At 46.3% G+C, this 12,453-nt stretch overlaps 1 protein-coding gene across 4 annotated transcripts in view; it reads left to right on the top strand.

The window, feature by feature from the left end:
* Positions 1–12,453, top strand: part of CPPED1 (calcineurin like phosphoesterase domain containing 1) — a 93,770-nt gene that overhangs the window by 41,896 nt on the left and 39,421 nt on the right. The gene's annotated exons all lie outside the window — the stretch shown is intronic.

The raw sequence follows: 12,453 nt of genomic DNA, 5'->3' as shown, positions 1-12,453 counted from the left end.
CTGTTCCTTGCCTGGCTGCAGCCTCCCTGGAGGACGCAGAGAGTGAAATGCTACTGACCCCAGCAGAGCAAAGGCGGCTGCGTGTAAAAGAACAGTGTAGGTGGGTCTCTGTCCGCTCACGACAGAGAGGCTCTTAGAAGCATGAGGACTGATTGCAAGCAGCTCCTTCACGACACTGCCATTAAAAGCAGGAAGCAGGCAGGGGCAAGGCTGCTGGAGAACAAGGTCGTTTCCTCACACCGGATTTCATCAGTCTCATCTTGATCCCGAACCTGAACCTCAGCCTTGCTTGTGTTCCCTTGTGTGTTGGGCTTTGGATTGGAAAACAGACTTCTCATTGCCACTTAGCCTTGGATTTGAATGAACTGGTAAAGTTTCCTGCTTCAGCCTCCTTTTCCCTCTTCAGCCTCCTTTCCCCTCTGTCAGCCTTGGGCAGATTTACGACCCTGTGATCAGCCACTGAGTTATCGCTGCCAGTTGCGGTCAGCTGGCAAGAACTGACAAGTGTGTACATGTACTGGTTTGTGTGTGTGTTTTCATGAACATGCTAAAAAGAATAAGTGAATCACAATTTGAAAATTAAGCTTTAGATTCATATGATTCGCCCAAAAAAGCCCGTGCTGCTTCTCCTTTATCCCTTAGATTACTTCTTTTTTTCTTATTTAATTATAGTGTAATCCAATGGGGATGGCTGTAAGCTTCTGAACCCGAAGGCTTACGGCCATCCAATGCAGAGCAGGAGGAGCAACGGAGTCGATTGCCAGCTCCATGCTCCTCCCGCTCTGCATTTCAGCTAGATGGGCTTTTTTGCCTGACTAGCTGAGGCACTGGGAGGGGGAGGGGAGGAGACTGGGGAGGCTGGAGGTTTCCTTGTAAGGCGGCTTCTCCAGTCCCCTCTCCCCCATGCCCGTGGGAGCGTTCCCTTTGCCTTCCCTCTGAGGTCACTTTTCTGAACTCAGAGAAGCAGCTGGCGTGGTTCTGTCCATGCTGGCAGGGAGGGATTGGGGAGCTCGGGCTCCTGGGTCTGAGGTCAGAGCGCTGCCTCCAACCTGGAATCCAGGAATCCAAGCTAGCCTATTTCACCCGCCACCCCCCAATGCTGTCTAGGGGCCATGGGACTGCTTTCTTAGCACATTGCTAATCCGCACAATAACTAATGTTCTCTGGGTGGATTACGACCAGTTAAAAAACTGAAATGCCATTGTAAAACACAGTTAAAAATATAAAATACCATAGATATTTAAAAGAATAAAATACAGTGTATAAAGCAAAACAATAAACAGCATAGGGATCGATAAAACAACCATAATAACCTAGAACTAGTTCTCTAAAACCTGGGGAGAAAAGAAAGGTCTTTGCCTGGCGCCGAAAAGATAGCAACGTGGGTGTCAGGCGAACCTCTTTGGGGAGTTTATTCCAGAAGTAGGGTGCCACCATTGAGAAGGCCCTCTCTCTTGTGGCCCCTGCCTAGCTTATTGGATACTTTGATTTGTACCCGACCTTTCTACCAAGACAAATGACACTCAAGGCAGCTGTTCTAGTCTTACCCTCTCTACATTTGAATTGTTCATGTGCAGCAATTTAGGATTTGGCCTCCTTTTAGCTGGGGTAGTTATTAGCAATTATGCCTTATCTCTTTACTCTCATATTCCAACACACCCTTGTTCATGTGTTTTGGTTGTCAGCTCCACCATCAGTGGTGCCCTAAGATTAGGGTCAGGTGTCCAAAGCCTCACTCCAAAAAATGGGCAGGAGAGCCCCCAAACTCAGACAGGCTGGCCTACCACAGTTTGCACTTCATGAAATAATGCACAGTAGTGGTAGGTCTGGGGAGGGGAAGGGGGTTCCTTAAGATCATGAAATCCAGAATCTAAAATGACCTAGGCCTGGGGTTCAGAAACAATCTGGGGCTCAGGGGTTCCCCAAATGATCACACCCCCTTCCCCTGCCTCCTGCCCTTTCCTCTGACCACCAATCGTTTGCTGGTTTCCCAGCTTTTGTGCAGTATTTTCAAAGCTTGAAATGCCTCTCCTAAGTTCCTGGCATCAAGAGCTCTGAGCTAAAATGTGCCAGTATTTGGGGTATATTGGCCCCGCTCCTTTGGCCTTCAGCCCCACCCACCACCACTGGAACGAAGCCCTCAAGAGCTTCTCCAGAATGGAATGTGGCCGTCGGGCGGAAAGAGGTTCAACACCCCTGACCTACGCATAGCATGTCAAGAATGAATCTCAGTGTGTGGAGATTCAGAAGGGGAACAGCCAGAACAGAGAGCGGCACCCTCCCTAATGAGCTCAGATACGGCAAGACTTTCTTCCCAAGACCTTGACACACAGATGGCCCAGCCTGAACTGCTCTCCCATTCCTCCACCATGAGAACTCAAGTTTCGGAGGAGGGGGAGAGCAAGGGGTGTGATTTGAGAGATACTACGGTCTGTCGCAGAGCAAAGTGGGAAAAGTTAGGGGCGGGCCTCAGACGCTCTGCCAGATTGGCCACTCATGGAAGCCAACATAAGAGGAAGCCACCCTAAGGGAGGGACATCCCTGAGAAGCAAGTCAGGCTGAGAAGTTCTTGCCCAAACTGCTGGCAACTTCTCTAACTTCCACTTCCCTCTCCTCTATTGATATTCGTAGATGTGTGGATTAGCTGGTTCATTGCAGTCTGAGAGTTTCCTAGAATCTGCATTTATAAAGAAGTTAGTAGTGTAGGTGGAAGCCTAGTTTCCTGGAGTGTGTTGATTATGAAGGGGGAGGATGTAGGAATGCTACACAGCATTGCCTTCCACAGCCATATGAAGGTCTCCTCTTCCCTAAAACAATGGTGCCCTTGCTGTCTGTTATTCCTGAAACCTGCACAATGCACCTTCTCTTACTTCATCCCCAGTCCTCCTCAAAACTGAGCTTTTCCATTAGTCTTCTTCCTATGCTGAAAGTTAGCTGAAGTTCACCAAGCTGAAATAAATGTGTATCCTTTTGCCTGCTTCCCCCTCCCTCTGCCACCTGCCGCTCCCCCTGTTCTCTCCCTTGTGCTGAAGTTTGGACTGTATGCATCTTGGGGCAGGGACCTGCCCTCTTTTACTCTGCAAAGCACGTTATAAATCATAGCAGGGTTTGGTGCACCATAGACAGGATATATGTAATAAAAGCTTCATTCGGTCTGCTGTTTATCCCTTGATGAGTCGAATCATTCATAGAATGTTGGCATTTCCCATACAGGATTTTTAAGGTTGTTGCTGTGCATTAAATTATCCCACTGCTGTACATAAATGCTTGATAGTTTAAATACCCTCCTAGGCGGCGTTTTCATTTCACCTTGTAGGCTGGAGAGCACCCATCCCTGGCTGAGTGTTCCTTTTGGTTATGGCTGCTGTTAATCTTGTATTATTAATTCAAAGGAACGTGCAGCGAAAAATGCAGCCTGTAAAACTGAAACATTGCAGCTCAAGGGGGAGTTGTTAAGAGCAAAGGTCAGGCTTAATAAAGAGGCTGGGGAAAGCCGTTTCTCTAAATCTTGATCCCATGGAAAACCTACCCCATGAGATCTTTTAAAGCAGGGTTTTCCTGGAATAATCATGTGCTGTTAACCGCAGCGTGGCTGTTGCTCTTTCGGTCTCCAGCGTCAATTTACTTAGTGTACCGACATTACCGTGTTTGTTTAGCTCTCGAAACATTTTGCTGCCGTCCACACACCACGTCTGTGGAGGAACCAGCTGTATTTCCTTCTGCCTCCTGCGTCTTTGGCAAACTTGCTGGTTAAATTGACATCCTCACATCTTCGAGTATGTTGGTTTGCGATGGAGTGCTACAGTTGGGAGAACACAGGGGCGCTTCCATTCTCTTTTCCCCTCCTCCCACAGTCCCAAGTTATCTGACCAAGACTGCAGAGATGTATCTTACAGGTAGTTAAAGGCGCAATCCTAGGCATGTTTAGACAGAAAAAAGCCTTGCAACACCCAGCATTCCCCAGCCACCATGGCCAGGTGGGGAATGCTCAGAAGCTATAGGGCTTTTTCTGTCTAAACATGCATGGGATTGTACCCTGAGCTGATCAGATTTCAAACACAGATTATTCGGGAAAGTATCCCACAGTTGTTTTAGGCCGAGTGTGTGAGTTTGGGCATATTTTATTTAGAGTAAGCGTGGTGTTTCACAGAGCATGAGAGGACGACTTCCTCCTGCAACAGTCTTGAAAGATGCATGTTTAGATAGAAATAAGTCCTACAATTCCCAGCATCCCACAGGGGAATGCTGGGAGTTGTAGGACTTTCTTCAGTCTAGACATGCATAGGATTGCACCCTAAACCTTAAAATCCAGGGAAAATAGACTAGAGGAAGAGTTGGCAAAGGAGGTAGAGGGGTAAACAGCGAAATACACAGGTATAACAGGTGTTAAATGGAAAAATATTTTCAATTATTCTTTAGCTGAAAAATACTGTCACCTTGGGGTTCATAGGGACTGGTATACTGAGATGAGGTTATGGGCATGCTTACTATACCTCCCACTGTTCAGGCAAAAATCCTCTTTCTCCACGTAAGTGTTTGCTTCCACTTCACACAACACTTCTGTCCGCTGTGCCTACAGCCGCATTACACCATCGTTCCCTAGAGGAATCTCTTAAAGCAGGGGTGGACAAGCTGCAGACTCCATCCTAATTTCAAAGCCCACCTGCAAGTGATCAGTTCAGACCTCTGGCAAGAAGCAGCTGTCCTTTTCCCGGCAACCCACTGGATGGCTAAGAAGGAGAGAGAGAGAGAGAGAGAGAGAGAGAAGGGGGTGGGAGGAAAAGAGAGAGGAAGAAAAGGAGTGTCAGGTGGGTGGCAAAGAGAGAGAGAGAAGGGGTGGCAAAGAGAGAGAAGGGGGTGAGAAAGCGGGTGAGGGAAAGAGAAGGAGAAGGGTGAGAGAGAGAGGAGGGGTGGCAGAGAGAGAGAGAGAGAGAGAGAGAGAGAGAGAGAGAGAGAGAAGGGGGTGGGAGGAAAAGAGAGAGGAAGAAAAGGAGTGTCAGGTGGGTGGCAAAGAGAGAGAGAGAAGGGGTGGCAAAGAGAGAGAAGGGGGTGAGAAAGCGGGTGAGGGAAAGAGAAGGAGAAGGGTGAGAGAGAGAGGAGGGGTGGCAGAGAGAGAGAGAGAGAGAGAGAAGGGGTGGCAGTAATAGAGAGAGGGGGAGAGAGAGAAAGAGAGAATAGGGGATGGCAGAGAGAGAGAGAAAGGGAGAAGGAGAAAGGGTGTCCCTGCCCTCTGCCTTCACAAGGTCCATAACATTACCCTCAAGGTAATGTGGCCCTCAACAAAAAAAAGGTTCTCTACCCTTTGTCCTAAACCCTAAGGGGCAAAAATGCATTCCAAAACACTTAGTGGAAATGTGGCCTGGTGGTTAGTCTGTAGAGGTGTAATAGTTAGAGTGTCAGACAAGGACTTGGGAAACCTGGATTCGAATCCCCACCTGAGCACCACAGAGCTCTCACTGGATGGTGGGGTCAGTCTCCCTCTCTCTCAGCCTAACCTAACTGACAGTGTTGTTCTGAGGATAAAATGGGAATGGGCGGAGGCAAAGACCCCCTTAGAGGAAGGATAATGGGAAAATACATTATAGACCAATGCGATCAATAAATACTGTTGGTTCCTTGGTATACCTTTTTAAAAACTCAGGTTTCCAAGTTCTATGTGACTATTACAGTACTGTCCTTTTCTTTTCACTTTATCCCTGAAAGCGCCCAGACTAAAGTACCAGCTGTGATGGACTGCAATTGATAAAGTCAGCCGCAAATGGGATGAGGTGCCTGTATCAGTTAGGAGAGCTGAGCTGTGCTTAAATGAAGCAAAGCCATTATTTTCACAGCAGTGGGCGGAAGAATCATCTCATTTTTAAAAAAGGTAGTTGAGCAGACTCCTGTGTAGTTGGAGTCTAAGGAGGTGGACCAAGTTCACAATTCCTCCTGTAAACATAGTGGGTTAAAACACTGGAAACAGATAAGCTGCTCAAAGGTTAACATGCTAAAAAAAATGTGGGCATCGGTGAAGTTCGTAAACATTTAGGAAATGTATCATAAGATCTCCATCTTGGTTACCTCTGTGGTTGTTTATTCACAGTGTTCGCTTCACTGTAAACAGCTTTGATGGGCAAAAATGCACCTCATTTTGAGGCCAGCTGTGTTTTCAGGCTTTAAAAATTAGGACTGCTTTTAAAATAAGGGTTACTGTACGTTTTTGCAATCGAATGGCTAATACCATTTACTGTTCTTACTCTGACTGTGTTAGTTTGCTGGCCCGCAAACAATGATAAATGGACATGAGGCTAGAATGGGTGTCTAGGCGCTGCTTGCACTGAAGCTGTAAGCACATTTATTTATTTTCTAGCGAACGGATCCAGCTTCACGTGGGTTGGAATCGCCCCGAGTTGAATGCAGCAAAACCTCCTTATTTATTTAAAATAGTTCTTGGCCATCTTTCAGGACAGAAGCCCCGCCAAGGCAGCTTACAGCAGTAAAATACATAAAAACAGTTAAAATATTAAAAGTGATAAAAACAACAATAAAAGCCAACAATAAAGCCAGCAACAATATTAACAGCAGTAACAGCAACAATAGCAGTCATATCACAAGAAGGCTGAGGTAAAACAGTCTTCTTCTGTTCTAAGAAAGGGAGAACAGTCTAAGAACAGTCTCTAGGCTGTTCTAAAATAGTCCTTCAAGCAAAGTTAAGCAGCTGTTAGAGTTGGACACGTTGTGCCCACCCTGTCTGAGTAAAGTCACTCCCGCTGTGGCACCCCTAGGCATGGCTCCTGCCATGGTGCACCCCCATAGCCCCCCGAGGGAGGGCTCTGTCTCCTCCATTCTCCTGAGGGGGAGGGGCTGCCCCCCAGCAGGGGAGGAGGGCTCCAGTGTATAACTCTGTCCCTCGGCCTACTAATCTCCCCTGGCTTTAGGCTGTATGGATGGCAAAGCTATGTGCTGGTTAGGGATGTCTGCCACTTAATTGCTGAAGATGGTACTGTAGGCTTCAAACACATGGACACTTTAAAATTAATTAAAATCAATCCATGTGTTTTTAAAAACCAAATAACCCTGAGATGCCCACCCTTAGTATTCCTTTAGTAGGCATGCCAAGTTTCAGGCGTGTAGGTTTCATGGTCCACAGCAAACCAGTTTTTCCAAGTCATGCGGACTTGCAGACCAGTTCTTCGCTTTGGGGAGGGATTTGCGCCAATTTGTATTGACTAATGTGCAAGTGTGCATTAATGCTGATCCGCATTAGCAAAAGTAGAACCAACTTCTGGTAAAACAAAAAACAAAAAAAAGTCTGATTCCGCCAATGGCTGGTGGAACAAAACAAAAGACACCTGCCAATCTGTGAAAGACAGACAGAATGCATTTTGACAAAATCCAAACATCCCTAGGTGCTCCCCCAAAATTAAAAGGTTTAACTTTAAATAATCAGGGGTCTGGAAACAAAGCCCTATGAGGAGAGACTGAAAGAACTGGGCATGTTTAGCCTTGAGAAGAGAAGACTGAGGGGAGATAGGATATCGCTTTTCAAGTACTTGAAAGGCTGTCACCGAGAGGAAGGCCAGGATCCCTTCTCAATCATCTGAGAATGCAGGACACAGAATAATGGGCTCAAGTTACAGGAAGCCAGATTCCGGCTGAACATCAGGAAAAACGTCCTGACTGTTAGAGCAATACGACAATGGAACCAATTCCCTAGGGAGGTGGTGGGCTCTCCCACACTGGAGGCGTTCAAGACGAGGCTGGACAGCCACTTCTCAGGGATGCTCTGACTTGGATTCCTGCATTGAGCAGGGGGCTGGACTCAGTGGTCTTGTAGGCCCCTTCCAACCCTACTATTCTATGATTCTGTGATTCTATGAATTAAAAATCCCTGCAAATAGAAAACCAAGGTGTTTAATTTGAGATCAGTAAACATCCCTGCAAGTGGAAAATTAAAATATTTAACTTTAAATAATTAAAAATCCCTGCAAGTAGAAAACTAAAGTGTTTAATTTCAGATAATTAAACATCCCTGAAAGTGGAAAATTAAAATTTAAGGTGTGTTGTTTTTAGCTGTGTTGTTTTATTGTTGGATTTTTTTGAAAAAAAGTTGTAGTTCCAAGTTGGTTTTAGATATATGTTGTCTGTATATATTCTTCGTGTTGTTGTTGTTCAGTCGTTCAGTCGTGTCCGACTCTTTGTGACCCCCTGGACCATAGCACGCCAGGCCTTCCTGTCCTGCGCTCTCTCCCGGAGTGTGCTCAAGTTCATATTCATTGCATCGGTGATGCTATCTAGCCATCTCATCCTCTGCTGTCCCCTTCTCCCTTTGACTTCAATCTTTCCCAGCATCAGGGTCTTTTCCAGAGAGTTTTCTCTTCGCATTAGGTGGCCAAAATATTTGAGTTTCAGCTTCAGTAACTCACTCCAATTGATGGAGGTGAAGGCACGTTATAGGATCCATCATGGCATGAGTGCAGATTGCCCAGCTGATTGCCCCAAGGTAGAGGACATGGTACACTTTTTAGCAGAATGCCCATTTGAGGAAGCAATATCTTGAGCCCCTATTAGCTGTGCTTGAGGATACTTCTGGTGCAAGTATAACTCGATTATTATTAGCTGGAGCAGATCATTATACATCATATAGGACTGCTAAGTTTGTCAGTCGAGCCCTGGAGAGGTGAAAGTCATTGACTGTTATAAAAAAACTAAATCTGTAAACATGGTAATAATATTCTGGCAGATATTGTTTTAGGATTTTAAAATGTTTTTAACTTGCTCTTGTTCGTTATTTTATTAATAATTTGTACTTTGGTCTCCCTTTTGGGTTGATCTGAGAATTCTATTTGTTTTGTATGCAGACGGCCTGATTGGCTAAAAAGCAATAAACTGTATACTATATTTGAGCTTCAGCTTCAGTATCTGTCCTTCCAATGAGCACTCAGGCTTGATTTCCTTTAGGATGGACTGATTTGACCTCCTTGCAGTCCAGGGGACTCGTAAGAGTCTTCTCCAGCACCACAGTTCGAAAGCATCCATTCTTTGGCGCTCAGCCTTCCTTATAGTCCAGCTCTCACAGCCATACGTTGCTACTGGGAAAACCATAGCTTTGATTAGACGGACCTTTGTCGGCAAGGTGATGTCTCTGCTTCTTAGTTCTTACTATGCTGTCTAGGTTTGCCATAGCTTTCCTCCCAAGGAGCAAGCGTCTTTTAATTTCATGGCTACAGTCACCATCTGCGGTGATCTTGGAGCCCAAGAAAATAAAATCTGTCTCTGCTTCCATTTCTTCCCCTTCTATATGCCAGGAAGTGATGGGGCCAGATGCCATGATCTTCGTTGTTTGAATGTTGAGTTTCAAACCAGCTTTTGCACTCTCCACTTTCACCCTCAACAAGAGGCTCTTGAGATCCTCTTCGCTTTCTGCCATTAGGGTGGTATCGTCTGCATATCGGAGGTTGTTGATAATTCTCCCAGCAATCTTAATTCCTACCTGTGATTCATCCAACCCAGCATTTCTCATGATGTACTCTGCATATAAATTAAATAAGCAGGGCGACAATATACAGCCTTGTCGTACTCCTTTCCCAATTTTGAACCAATCGGTTGTTCCATGTCCGGTTCTTACTGTTGCTTCTTGACCCTTGTACAGGTTTCTCAGGAGACAGGTAAGGTGGTCTGGTACTCCCATCTCTTTAAGAATTTGCCACAGTTTGTTGTGATCCACACAATCAAAGGCTTTAGCGTAGTCAGTGAAGCAGAAATAGACGTTTTTCTGGAATTCTCTTGCTTTCTCCATGATCCAGCGAATGTTGGCGATCTGATCTCTAGTTCCTCTGTGTCTTCGAAACCCAGCTTGTACTTCCAGTAGTTCTCAGTTCACATACTGCTGAAGCCTAGCTTGTAGGATTTTGAGCATAATCTTGCCGGCATGTGAAATGAGCGCAATTGTACGGTAGTTTGAACACTCTTTGGTGTTGCCCTTCTTTGGAATCGGAATGTAAACTGACCTTTTCCAGAAAGAAAACTTTCTTTTCACCACCAGACAAACTAAGAAAACTTTCTTTTCACCACCAGACACATCCACAGCTGAGTGTCCTTTCGGCTTTGGCCCAGCCGCTTCGCTCTTTCTGGCGCTACTTGGAAATTCCCTCTGCTCTTCCCCAGTAGTATATTGGACCCCTTCCAACCTGAGGGGCTCATCTTCCGGCGTCATCTTTTAGCCTTGTGATATGATCCATGGGGTTTTCTTGGCAGGAATACTGGAGTGGGTTGCCATTTCCTTCTCCAGTGGACCACATTTTGTCAGAACTCTCTGCCATGACCTGTCCGTCTTGGGTGGCCCTGCATGGCATAGCTTATGGCTTCACTGAGTTACGCAAGCCCCTTCGCCACAACAAGGCTGAGTTACGCAAGTCCCTTGGCCACAACAATCTATGAAGGCTTTTATGTAAATGGTTATTAAACTTTCCATCCTGTCTTTTAATGTTTTAACTTTTGTAAACCGCCCAGAAAGGTTTGGCTATGAGGCGGTATATTAATAATAATAATAATAATAATATGTTTAATTTAAAATAATTGAAAATCCTTGCAAGTAGAATGGTTGTTTCTATCCTATTTTTTTTCCTGCCCCACCTTTCTTTTTAGGATAGCCCGTCTCTTTTTGAATCTCTTGTCGAGAAATCAGGTTATCTGTTAAACAAAAAAAATACAAGTGACACTGCAATTTTTGCAGAACCAAATCAATTCCCCATATGGGAGATTTCTTTCCAGATGAGTCGGGTGACCAGTTCACCTAGTTTTCTGTATGCAGGGAATGCTGTGCACAGAGACACCTTCGATCTGATGAGTCCCCCACCCTCAGTCTGAAGTGGTGTAGCCAAGGCACAGGGATATAATCACGTCAGTGAGTACTAAGCCAAAGTCAGAACAAAGGCAAAACTGCCTAGCAGGCAACAATGGACTCATTCTGGACCTCCGGAATGGCAGCTCCAAGGAGAAGGAAGGACACCGGCAGTTTGTAAATTCATAGTGTAAAGGTTAGATTTGTACCAGCAAACCGGTGTGGTGGAGTGGTCAGAGCAGAGGTTGGCAACCTGGTGTCCTCAACATGCTTTGGACTACAACTCCCATCAGACCCAGCTGGAATGGCCAGCGATCAGGGATTTGGGGACTTGTAGTACAAACCATCTGGAGTGTACCAGGTTGCCTTCCCCTGGGTTAGATGTGGAACTAGGATTCAGGACACCTGGGTTTAAATCCTCACCAGATCCCCCACATGAAGCTCACTGGGTGAAACTTGGGCCAGCTGCTGTCTCTCACTGCATAAACTACCTTACAGGGTTGTTGTGAGGATAAAATGGAAGTCGGAACCTTGGCCACTGCCTCTCTGCCTAACCTACCCCACAGGGTTGCTGTATGGATAAAATGGGTAAGGAGGGGAACAATGTTTGCTGCCTAGAGCTCCTTGGCGGAAAGGTGGGATATAAATCTAGTAAACAACATAAACTTTAGCTAAACAGATGTGTGTGTGTATGTGCGTGTGTATATACATATATGTGTGTACAAACACCTCCCCACTCTTGCTCCAAATTAACTTCACAACAACCCTGTGAGGTAGGACAGGCTGAAAGCTGGGGATTAGCTCAAGGTCACCCGGCAAGATTTGTGGGTAGGGCGGGGGATTGAAACTCAGGCCTTGCCAGTCCTGGCTTGCCTCTGTCCATTCCACCATCCTTCCCTGATCTGGCGCCTTCCAGCAACTTTGGACTACCATTCCCACCCCACCCGACCATCGGCCCTGCTGACTGGGGATGATGGGAGTTGTAGTCCAAAGCCACTGGAGGGCACCAGGTTGGGGCAGGTTGCATTGCTGCCTCTTTCTTGGAATGGTGTGTGAGAAGTAGGCTCCCGTTGGGGGGGGAGCGCATTTTATTTTTTCCCCTGAGACAGGAGTCCGCTTGTCCAGGCATGACCAGCTCCTCTTTCTTAAAACTTCTCGTCCATACCTGCACTTGCAGAGACAGCCTTAGCCGCAGGAGAGATCTGTAGCTAATGCATTATAAATGGCTCCTGTTTCTCCCCCTGCGTCCTCTGCAGCGTGCATAGCCAAGGTCAGTTAAAGAGTGGATTATTAGCAAATGGATTCACGCTTTGGGGGAATAATCTACCTGGGCCGCTGCGGCTGCCGCTGATTGCAACCAGCCTGAGCAAATCCCGTCTTGCTCCTGCTGTTGAGTTTTTGATGTAGCGATTTGATGTAGCACCCTCTATGTGTGTCGTGCTTGACAGAGAACGAGAAGGACAAGTCTGTGCCCCGAGGAGCTTACAGGAATAAAAGTAGACGCAAGGCAGACATCAGAGGAAGGGGAAGGGAAGGGAAAGTGGGGGTAACGGACGAATACATGAAGACACATGTTAGGCTTAATTACAGAAGACCACCCTTCGCCGGCCTGGTGCCACTCCAGATGTTTT

This window comes from Heloderma suspectum, chromosome 12 (genome assembly GCF_057233095.1).
Source record: "Heloderma suspectum isolate Gila_16-S chromosome 12, 16-S_ref, whole genome shotgun sequence".
NCBI lineage: Eukaryota > Metazoa > Chordata > Lepidosauria > Squamata > Helodermatidae > Heloderma > Heloderma suspectum.
The sequence above is the reverse complement of the archived record's forward strand: the minus strand, read 5'-3'. Positions and strand labels throughout refer to the sequence as shown.